Genomic DNA, 10,214 nt, shown 5'->3' on the forward strand with positions numbered 1-10,214 from the left:
GTCCTCTTCTTCTTTCTCTTCCTCCTCCTCCTCTTCCCCTTCCCGTTCCTCATCCTCTTCCTCTTCCCCCTTTTCATCCTCTTCCTCTTCCTTTTCCTCTTCCTCACCCTCCTCCTTTTTGCCTTCCCCTTCCTCTTCCTCTTCCTGTTCCCAGTCCTCTTCCTCTTCCTCCTCGTCATCTTCTTCTTCCTATTCATGTTCCCATTCCTTTTCCTGGTCCTCTTCCTCTTCCTCTTCCTCCTTTTCCTGGTCCTCTTCCTCATCCTCTTCCTGTTCCCAGTCCTCTTCCTCTTTCTCTTCTTCCTCTTCCTCTTCCTCGTCCTCGTCCTCGTCCTCATCCTCATCCTCATCCTTTTTCTCTTCCTGTTCCCATTCCTCTTCTTCATCCTCTTCCTCTTCCTCTTCCTCTTCCCCTTTCTCATCCCGTTCCTCTTCCTCTTCCCCTTTCTCATCCCGTTCCTCTTCCTCCTCCTCGTCCTTTCCCTTCTCCCCCCAAACAGAATCAAACAAAACGACACCATATCAAATTATATCAAACCATATCAAATGATATCAAATTATATAAAACAATATCAAATGATATCAAATGATATAAAACAATATCAAATGATATCAAACCATATCAAATTATATCAAATGATATCAAACAATATAAAATGATATTGAACGATATCAAATGATATCAAATGATACCAAACTATATCAAACTAAATCAAATGATATCAAACGATATCAAATGATATCAAACTATATCAAATGATATCACATTATATCAATCGATATCAAATGATATCAAACAATATCAAACAATACCAAGTGAAATCATGTGATCAAAAATATCACATGATATCAAATAATATCAAATTATATCACACTATATCCCATGATATCCCACGCTATCAAACCCTATCAAACCCTATCAAACCCCTATCAAACCCTATCAAATGCTATCAAACTCTATCAAACCCTATCAAATGCTATCAAACCTTATCAAACCCTATCAAACGCTATCAAAAGCTATCAAATCCAATCAAACCATATCAAACGATATCCAACTCCTATCAAACCTATCAAAAACCTACCAAACCCTATCAAACCCTATCAAACCTTATCAAACCATATCAAACACTATCGAACCCTATCAAGCTCCCATCAAACCCTATCAAATGCTATCAAACTCTATCAAACCCTATCAAACCTTATCAAACCCTATCAAACGCTATCAAAAGCTATCAAATCCTATCAAACCCTATCGAACGATATCAAACTCCTATCAAACCTATCAAAAACCTACCAAACCCTATCAAACCCTATCAAACCTTATCAAACCATATCAAACACTATCGAACCCTATCAAGCTCCCATCAAACCCCTATCAAACCCTATCAAACCCTATCAAATGTTATCAAACTCTACCAAACCCTATCAAACCCTATCAAACCTTATTAAACCCTATCAAACCCCTATCAAACCCTTATCAAACCCCTATCAAACCCTATCAAACCCCTATCAAACCCTATCAAACCCTATCAAACCCCTATCAAACACTATCAAACCCTATTGAACGATATCAAACTCCTACCAAACCCATATTAAACCCTTCCAAAATCCTACCAAACCTTATCAAACCCTATCAAATGCTATCAAACCCTATCAAATGCTATCAAACCCCTATCAAACCCTATCAAACCCTTCCAAAAACCTACCAAACCCTATCAAACGCTATCAAACCCTATCAAATGCTATCAAACCCTATCAAAACCCTATCAATCCCTATCAAATGCTATCAAACTCCTATAAAACCTATCCAAATCCCACCAAACCCTATCAACCCCATCAAACCCCTATCAAACCCCTATCAAACCCTATCAAACCCCTATCAAACCTTATCAAACCCCTATCAAACCCTATCAAACCCCTATCAAACCTTATCAAACCCCTATCAAACCCTATCAAACCGTATCAAACCCCTATCAAACCTTATCAAACCCTATCAAACCCCTATCAAACCCTTATCAAACCCCTATCAAACCTTATCAAACCCTTATCAAACCCTTATCAAACCCCTATCAAACCCTTATCAAACCCTATCAAACCCCTATCAAACCCCTATCAACCCCCTATCAAACCCCTATCAAACCCTATCAAACCCTATCAAACCCCTATCAATCCCCTATCAAACCCTTATCAAACCCTATCAAACCCCTATCAAACGCCCCCCTCCACTCTTTCCCAGTCTCGCTGACGCTGGACGAGAGCTGCACCCACCCGGCCCTGGTGATCCGGGGCCGATCCCGAATCCTCGGCCCCGATCCCGGGTCCCAAATCCCCGATCCCGGATCCCAAATCCCCGATCCCGGATCCCGGCCCCAGCCCAGGCCCCTGGCCGTGGCTCGGGAGGGATTTTCCTGCGGGAAGCACTACTGGGAAGTGGAGCTGGGCGACAGCAGCGACTGGGAAGTGGGCGTGCTCAGGGATTCCGTCCGGGATTCCATCCGGGATTCCGTCCGGGATTCCCTGAGGGATCCCATCCCGGATCCCATCCCGGGTTCCCTGCAGGATTCCATTCAGGATTCCACCCCAAATTCCATCCCGGATCCCGTCCCCAGTTCCCTGCAGGCTCCCATCCCGGATCCCATCCCGAATTCCATCCCGAATTCCATCCCAGATCCTATCCCAAATTCCATCCCGGATCCCATCCCAGATTCTATCCCGAGTTCCATCCCAGATCCCATCCCAAATTCCCTGTGGGATCCCACCCCAGATTCCCTGGGGGTTCCCATCCCGGATCCCATCCCGGATCCCATCCCAGATCCCATCCCGAATTCCCCGTGGGATCCCACCCCAGATTCCCTGGGGGTTCCCATCCCGGATCCCATCCCAGATTCCATCCCAGTTCCCATCCCGAATCCCGTCCCAAATTCCATTCCAGATCCCATCCCGAATTCCCTGTGGGATCCCACCCCAGATTCCCTGAGGGTTCCCATCCCAAATTCCATCCCAGATCCCATCCCAGATCCTAGGCCAGATCCCACTCCTGATTCCCTGAGTGTTCCCATCCCAGATCCCACCCCGGATCCCATCCCAGATCCCACCCCAGATTCCCTGAGGGTTCCCATCCCAGATCCCGTCCCCAATTCCCTGCATGTTCCCACCCCGGATCCCATCCCAGATCCCATCCCAGATTCCCTGAATCCCACCCCGGATCCCATCCCAGATCCCACCCCAGATTCCCCGTGGGATCCCACCCCGGATCCCACCCCAGATCCCATCCCAGATTCCCTGAATCCCACCCCGGATCCCATCCCAGATCCCATCCCCGATTCCCTGAATCCCACCCCGGATCCCACCCCAGATCCCATCCCAGATTCCCTGAATCCCACCCCGGATCCCATCCCAGATCCCATCCCCGATTCCCTGAATCCCACCCCGGATCCCATCCCAGATCCCCTCCCCGATTCCCTGAATCCCACCCCGGATCCCATCCCGGATCCCACCCCGGATCCCCTGTGGGGCGATTCCCTGCCCTGCGTCCCCGAGGGAGCAGCCGCAGCCCTGGGCTATTCCGGGGGTGAGTTCCGGCTGCGGGCCGGGCGCCTGGAGCGGCGCCGCGGGCGCTGCCGCGTCCTGGGCCTGCTGCTGGACCACGAGCGGCGCCTGCTCCAGTTCTTCGACGCCGAGGAGAAGCAGCTCCTGGGATCCACCCCCGTGAGGATCCCCGGGAATCTCTTCCCCTTCTTCAGGCCGGGATCTGGCGGGGACGGGCTGGGGATCCGCCCCGTGAGGGCTTGAAACAGACCTGGGGAGTATTCGTGGTTAAAAGTGAAATTTAGGCTTGTGTATTCAAATTATTCTCGTTTTAAAATTTCAATTATCCCCCAGAACGAAGCCTTTGAAATGTTTGCAGATGAAAATGAAATTCCCTGGTAAATATTCAAATAATTCTCCATTAGTTATTTCAAATATTCACTGATGCTGACCCAAACCCAAACCCAAAACCCAACCCTAACCCTGACATTTATATATTCAAATTATTCCCATTTTAGAATTCCAGTTATCCCCTAGAACAAAGCCTTTGAAATGTTTGCATATGAAAATGAAATTCCCTGTTAAATATTCAAATAATTCTCGTTTTATTATTTCAAATATTCACAGATGGTAACACAAACACTAAGTTGAAGTCTAAGGCGAACTCTAACCCTAATCTTTACCCAAAACCAAATTAGAATTTAAATATTCAAATGATTCCTATTTTAATATTACAATTATAACCAAATCCTGACCTTAATCCTAACCCTAACCCTAACATTTACATATTCAAATTATTCTTATTTTAAAATTCCAGTTATGCCCTAGAACAAAGCCTTTGAAATGTTCACACTTCAAAAATAAATTCGCTGTTAAATACGCAAATAATTCTCATTTAATTATTTCAAATCTTCACCGACACTCACCCTAAGCCTAAACCTAACTCTAACCCTAATCCTTACCCAAAACCACATTAGAACTTAAATATTCAAATGATTCCAATTTTAATGTTACAATTGTAACCAAAACCTGACCTTAATCCTAACCCTAACCCTAACATTTACATATTCAAATTATTCTCGTTTTAAAATTCCAATTATCCCCTAGAACGAAGCCTTTGAAATGTTTGCATATGAAAATGAAATTCCCTGGTAAATATTCAAATAATTCTCGTTTTATTATTTCAAATATTCACAGATGGTAACACAAACACTAACCCTAAGTGTAAGCCTAACTCAACCCTAATCCTTACCCAAAACCACATTAGAATTTAAATATGCAAATTATTCCTATTTTAATGTTACAATTATCCCCTAAGCCTGACACTGACCATGACCCAAACCCAAACCCAAAACCCAACCCTAACCCTGACATTTATATATTCAAATTATTCCCATTTTAAAATTCCAGTTATCCCCTAGGCCAAACCCTTTGAAAAGTTCGCATTTAAAAATTAAATTCCCTGATAAATATTCAAACATTTTTTTTAATTTTCAAATTTCAAATATTCACTGGTGTTAACCCAAAAATTAACCCTCAGCCTAAGCCTAAACCTACCACTATCCCTAATCCTTACTCAAACACAAATTAGAATTAAAATATTCAAATTATTCCTATTTTAATATTACAGTTATAACCAAAACCTGACCTTAATCCTAACCCTAACCCTGACATTTATATATTCAAATTATTCCCATTTTAAAATTCCAGTTATACCCTAGGCCAAACCCTTCGAAATATTCTCATTTAAAAATTAAATTCCCTGTTAAATATTCAAATTATTCTCATTTAATTATTTCAAATATTCACTGACACTCACCCAAATATTAAACCTAAGCCTAAACCTACCACTGTCCCTAATCCTTACTCAAACCCAAATTTGAATTAAAATATTCAAATGATTCCAATTTTAATGTTACAATTATAACCAAAACCTGACCTTAATCCTCACCCTAACCCTGACATTTACATATTCAAATTATTCTCATTTTCACATTCCAATTATGCCCTAGAACGAACCCTTTGAGATTTTTGCATTCAAAATTTAAATTTCCTGTTAAATATTCAAATAATTCTCATTTTATTGTTTCAAATATTCACTGACACTGACCTAAACAATAACCCAAAGCCTAAGCCTAACTCTCACCCTAACCCTTACCCTAGCCCAAATTAGAATTTAAATATTCAAATGATTCCTATTTTAATATTACAATTATCCCCTAACCCTAATGACGCTGAAGATGGCCCTAATGCAAACCAAAATATTAAATGGAGTAAATAAATAGAATAGTCACATTTAAAAATTAAATTTCCCTATAAATACGCAAATAATTGTCATTTTAATATTCCAGATTTTCATTGTTTGTAACACTAAACCTGACCCTAAACTTAACCCTAAAACCAATCCCCACCCTTTGGAATAATCACTCACAAAAATTAAATTCCCAGTTAAATATTCCAATAATTCTCATTCCAATATGCCAAATATTCACTGACCATAAACCTCACCCTAAACCCAACCCTAATCCTAACCCTAAATATGGCCATGACCCTAAGCCTAACCCTAATCCTTATCCTAACCCAAATTTAAATTTAAACATTCAAACTATTCCCATTTTAATCTTGCAATTATCCCCTAACCTTACCCTGATACTGACAATGACCCTAAGCCAAGCCCTAAACCTGGTCCTAACCCTAAACCTATGGAATATTTGCATTTAAAATTAAATTCCCTGTCAAATATTCAAACTATTCTCATTTTAAAATTCCGATTGTCCCCTAAGCCTAAACCTAACCCCGACCCTTTGGAATATACACTTTTAAAAATGAAATTCCCTGCTAAATATTCAAATAAATCTCGTTTTAATATTCCAAATATTCACTGACTGTAACCCTGTGACCCTAACGCTGAATATTCAGATTAAAAATTAAATTCCCTGTAAAATATCCAAATTATTCTAAATTTACAATTCAAATGATACCCTAACCCAAACCCTAAACTGAACACTTTGGAATATTTGCTTTTAAAAATTAAATCCCTGTTAAATATACAAATTATTCTCGTTTTAATATTCCAAATATTTTCAAACCGCAACCGTGTCCTTAACCCTAACCTAAATTCCAATATGAATATTCAAATTATTCGCATTTAATATTCAAATTATCCCCTAACCCTGACTCCGATCCCAACCAAAACCCTAACCCTAAACCTGAAACTAACCCAAATTAATATTTAAATATTCAAATTATTTGCATTTTCATATTCCAAATATTCCCTAACCCTCACCCTCACCCTATTTGCTTGAAAAAATAATTTAAAAATTATGATATAAAATATAATATTATATTAAAATATTACAAAAAAATGAAAAATTTCAATTCTTCTCATTTAAATATACCAATTAGCACCTCACCCTAGGCCACAGCGAGGGGGATGGACATGGAGACACCCAGAGCAGGAGAGGAGGAATCGAGAGGAAAATCCAAATTTGTGGGTGGGAAACATGAGGGGAGAATAGGGCAGAAAAAGTGAGGTAAAAAATGGGAAAGATAAAGGAAAAAGGGTGGGAAACGTGAGGGGGGAAATGTGAGGAGAGAAAATGGTGGGAAATGTGAGGAGAGAAAATGTGGGGAAATGTGAGGGGAGAAAATGGTGGGAAATGTGAGGGGAGAAAATGGTGGGAAATGTGAGGGGAGAAAATGGTGGAAAATGTGAGGAGAGAAAATGGTGGGAAATGTGAGGGGAGAAAATGGGGGAAAATGTGAGGGGAGAAAATGTGGGGAAATGTGAGGGGGAAAAGAGCAGAAAAGGTGAGGTAAAAAATGAGAAAGATAAGGGAAAAAGGGTGAGAAATGTGAGGGGAGAAAATGGGGGAAAATGTGAGGAGAGAAAATGGTGGAAAATGCGAGGGGAGAAAATGGTGGGAAATGTGAGGGGAGAAAATGGTGGAAAATGTGAGGGGAGAAAATGGTGGAAAATGTGAGGGGGAAAAGAGCAGAAAAGGTGAGGTAAAAAATGAGAAAGATAAGGGGAAAATGGGTGAGAAATATGAGGGGAGAAAATGGGGGAAAATGTGAGAGGAGAAAATGGTGGAAAATGTGAGGGGAGAAACTGTTGGAAAATGTGAGGGGAGAAAATGTGGGGAAACGTGAGGTAAAAAATGGGAAATGTGAGGAAAAAAGGGTGGGAAACATCAAGGGAGAAACTGTTGGGAAATGTGAGGGGAGAAGAGGGCAGAAAATATGAGGTAAAAAATGGGAGATTGGAGGGGGGAAATGGGTGGGAAATGTGAGAGGAAAAAGAGTGGGAAATGTGAGGGGAGAAAATGGTGGAAAATGTGAGGGGAGAAAATGGAGGTAAACATGAGGGGGAAAAGAGCAGAAAAGGTGAGGTAAAAAATGAGAAAGATAAGGGAAAAAAGGGTGAGAAATATGAGGGGAGAAAATGGGGGAAAATGTGAGAGGAGAAAATGGTGGGAAATGTGAGGGGAGAAAATGGTGGGAAATGTGAGGGGGCAAGAGGGCGGAAAATATGAGGTAAAAAATGAGAAATGTGAGGGGGAAAATGGGTGGGAAATGTGAGAGGAAAAAGAGTGGGAAATGTGAGGGGAGAAAATGGTGGGGAAAAAGTGTGGGGAGAAAATGGAGGTAAACACGAGGGGGAAAAGAGCAGAAAAGGTGAGGTAAAAAATGGGAAAGATAAGGGGGAAAAGGGTGAGAAATGTGAGGGGAGAAAATGGTGGGAAATGTGAGGGGAGAAAAGAGCAGGAAACATGAAGGAAAAAGGGCAGAAATCATGAGGTAAGAAAATGGGAAACATGAGGGGGAAAGGCCAGAAAACGTGAGGTAAAAAAAGAGAAATAAGAGGGCGAAAATGGTGGGAAACATGAGGGGGAAAAGGAGCAGGAAAACATGAGATAAAAAATGGGAAATGTGAGGGGGGAAAAGGGCAGGAAATATGAGGGGAGAAAATGTTGGGAAATGTGAGGAAGGAAAAGGGTGGAAAACCTGAGGTAAAAAATGGGAAACATTGGAGGGGGGGGAAATGGTGGCAAAAATGAGGGGAGGAAAAAGGGCAGGAAATGTGAGGGGGGAAAAGGGTGGAAAATGGGAAGTAAAAAAAGATAAATAAAAGGGTGAAAATGGCGAGAAACCTGATGGGGGAAAGGCCAGAAGACGTGAGGTAAAAAATGGGAAATGTGAGGGTGAAAATGGCAGGAAACATAAAGGGGAGGAAATGTTGGGAAGCATGAGGGGAGAAAATGCTGGGAAATGTGAGGGGGAAAGAAGGTGGAGATTATGAGGTAAAAAATGGGAAACGTGAGGGGGGAAAATGTCAGGAAACGTGAGGGGGGAAAAGGCCCGAAAATGTGAGGTAAAAATGGGAAATAAGAGAGTTAAAAATGGTGGGAAGCATGAAGGGAGAAAATGCTGGGAATAGCGAGGGGGGAAAGGGCCAGAAAATGTGAGGTAAAAACGGGAAATGTGAGTGGAAAATGTCAGGAAACGTGAGGGGGGAAAGGCCAGAAAAGGTCAGGTAAAAATGGGAAATAAGAGAGTGAAAATGGTGGGAAGCATGAGGGGAGAAAATGCTGGGAAATGTGAGGGGGAAAGAAGGTGGAGATTATGAGGTAAAAAACGGGAAACGTGAGGGGGGAAATATCAGGAAACGTGAGGGGGGAACGGGGCGGGAAACATGAGGGGGGAGAAGGCCAGAATTTTAGTTTTTTTCCCTAAAATCTCGTGTTTCTCCCTAAAACCTCGGGTTTCTCTCTAAAACCACGAGATTTCCCCCCAAAACCTCGTCTTTTTCCTTAAAACCTCGGGTTTCTCCCAAAAAAACTCGGGTTTCTCCCTAAAATATCAGGTTTTCTCCCGATATCCTCGGGTTTTTCCCTAAAACCTCCTTTTTTTTTTTTTTTTTTTTTCCCAGAATCTCTCCCCCCCCCCCCCGCTCCCAAAACCTCGGGTTTCTCCCTAAACCTTTTTTTCCCCCCCCTCAACAAACGCTCGATTTTTCTTTACAACCGCAGGTTTTTTCCCCAAATCCTTGGGCTTTTCGGGAAAATCACGAGGTTTCTCCCCAAATCCTCGGGTTTCTCCCCAAACCTCCTCGATTTTGCCCCAAAACCGCGAGTTTTTCCTCAAATCCGCTTTGGTCACGGCCGGCAAGGCGTCGCAGCAGAGCCCGGATAGCTCAGTCGGTAGAGCATCAGACTTTTAATCTGAGGGTCCAGGGTTCAAGTCCCTGTTCGGGCGAATCTCCTTTTCCTCTTTTTCCACTTTTTTTTTCCCCCAATTTTTTCCCTTTTTTCCTACTTTTTTTTTCCCCTTTATTCCTCTTTTCCCAGCCCTCCCCGGGGGTTTCCCGCCCGCTCCCGCAGGGGCGGCCCCGCGGTCTCTTTTTTCGTGGCGGAGGGAGCGGCGCGGAAGGATCCGGGCGGTCCCATGGTGTAATGGTGAGCACTCTGGACTCTGAATCCAGCGATCCGAGTTCGAATCTCGGTGGGACCTGCGCGCCTCCTTTTGCTGGGCGGCACCGCCCACAACCCCCGCCCCGAGGAGTCCCGGGGGTGTCCCCGCTTTGGGGGTGTCTCCGCTTTGGGGGTGTCCCTGGGGTGTCCCCAAGGTGTGTCCGCTTCAGGGGTGTCCCCGGGGTGTTCCTGAGGTCTCCCGGGTTGTTCCTG

General features: G+C 43.1%; 2 non-coding genes across 2 annotated transcripts; both read left to right on the top strand.

Annotated features, from left to right (window-relative positions):
- Positions 1–9,713: 9,713 nt before the first annotated feature.
- TRNAK-UUU (transfer RNA lysine (anticodon UUU)) lies at positions 9,714–9,786 on the top strand. The gene has a single exon. It is a non-coding gene; the product is annotated as a tRNA-Lys (tRNA).
- Positions 9,787–9,969: 183 nt separating this feature from the next.
- TRNAQ-CUG (transfer RNA glutamine (anticodon CUG)) lies at positions 9,970–10,041 on the top strand. The gene has a single exon. It is a non-coding gene; the product is annotated as a tRNA-Gln (tRNA).
- Positions 10,042–10,214: the final 173 nt, after the last annotated feature.

The sequence above is a fragment of the Molothrus ater genome, unplaced genomic scaffold, assembly GCF_012460135.2.
Source record: "Molothrus ater isolate BHLD 08-10-18 breed brown headed cowbird unplaced genomic scaffold, BPBGC_Mater_1.1 matUn_MA588, whole genome shotgun sequence".
NCBI lineage: Eukaryota > Metazoa > Chordata > Aves > Passeriformes > Icteridae > Molothrus > Molothrus ater.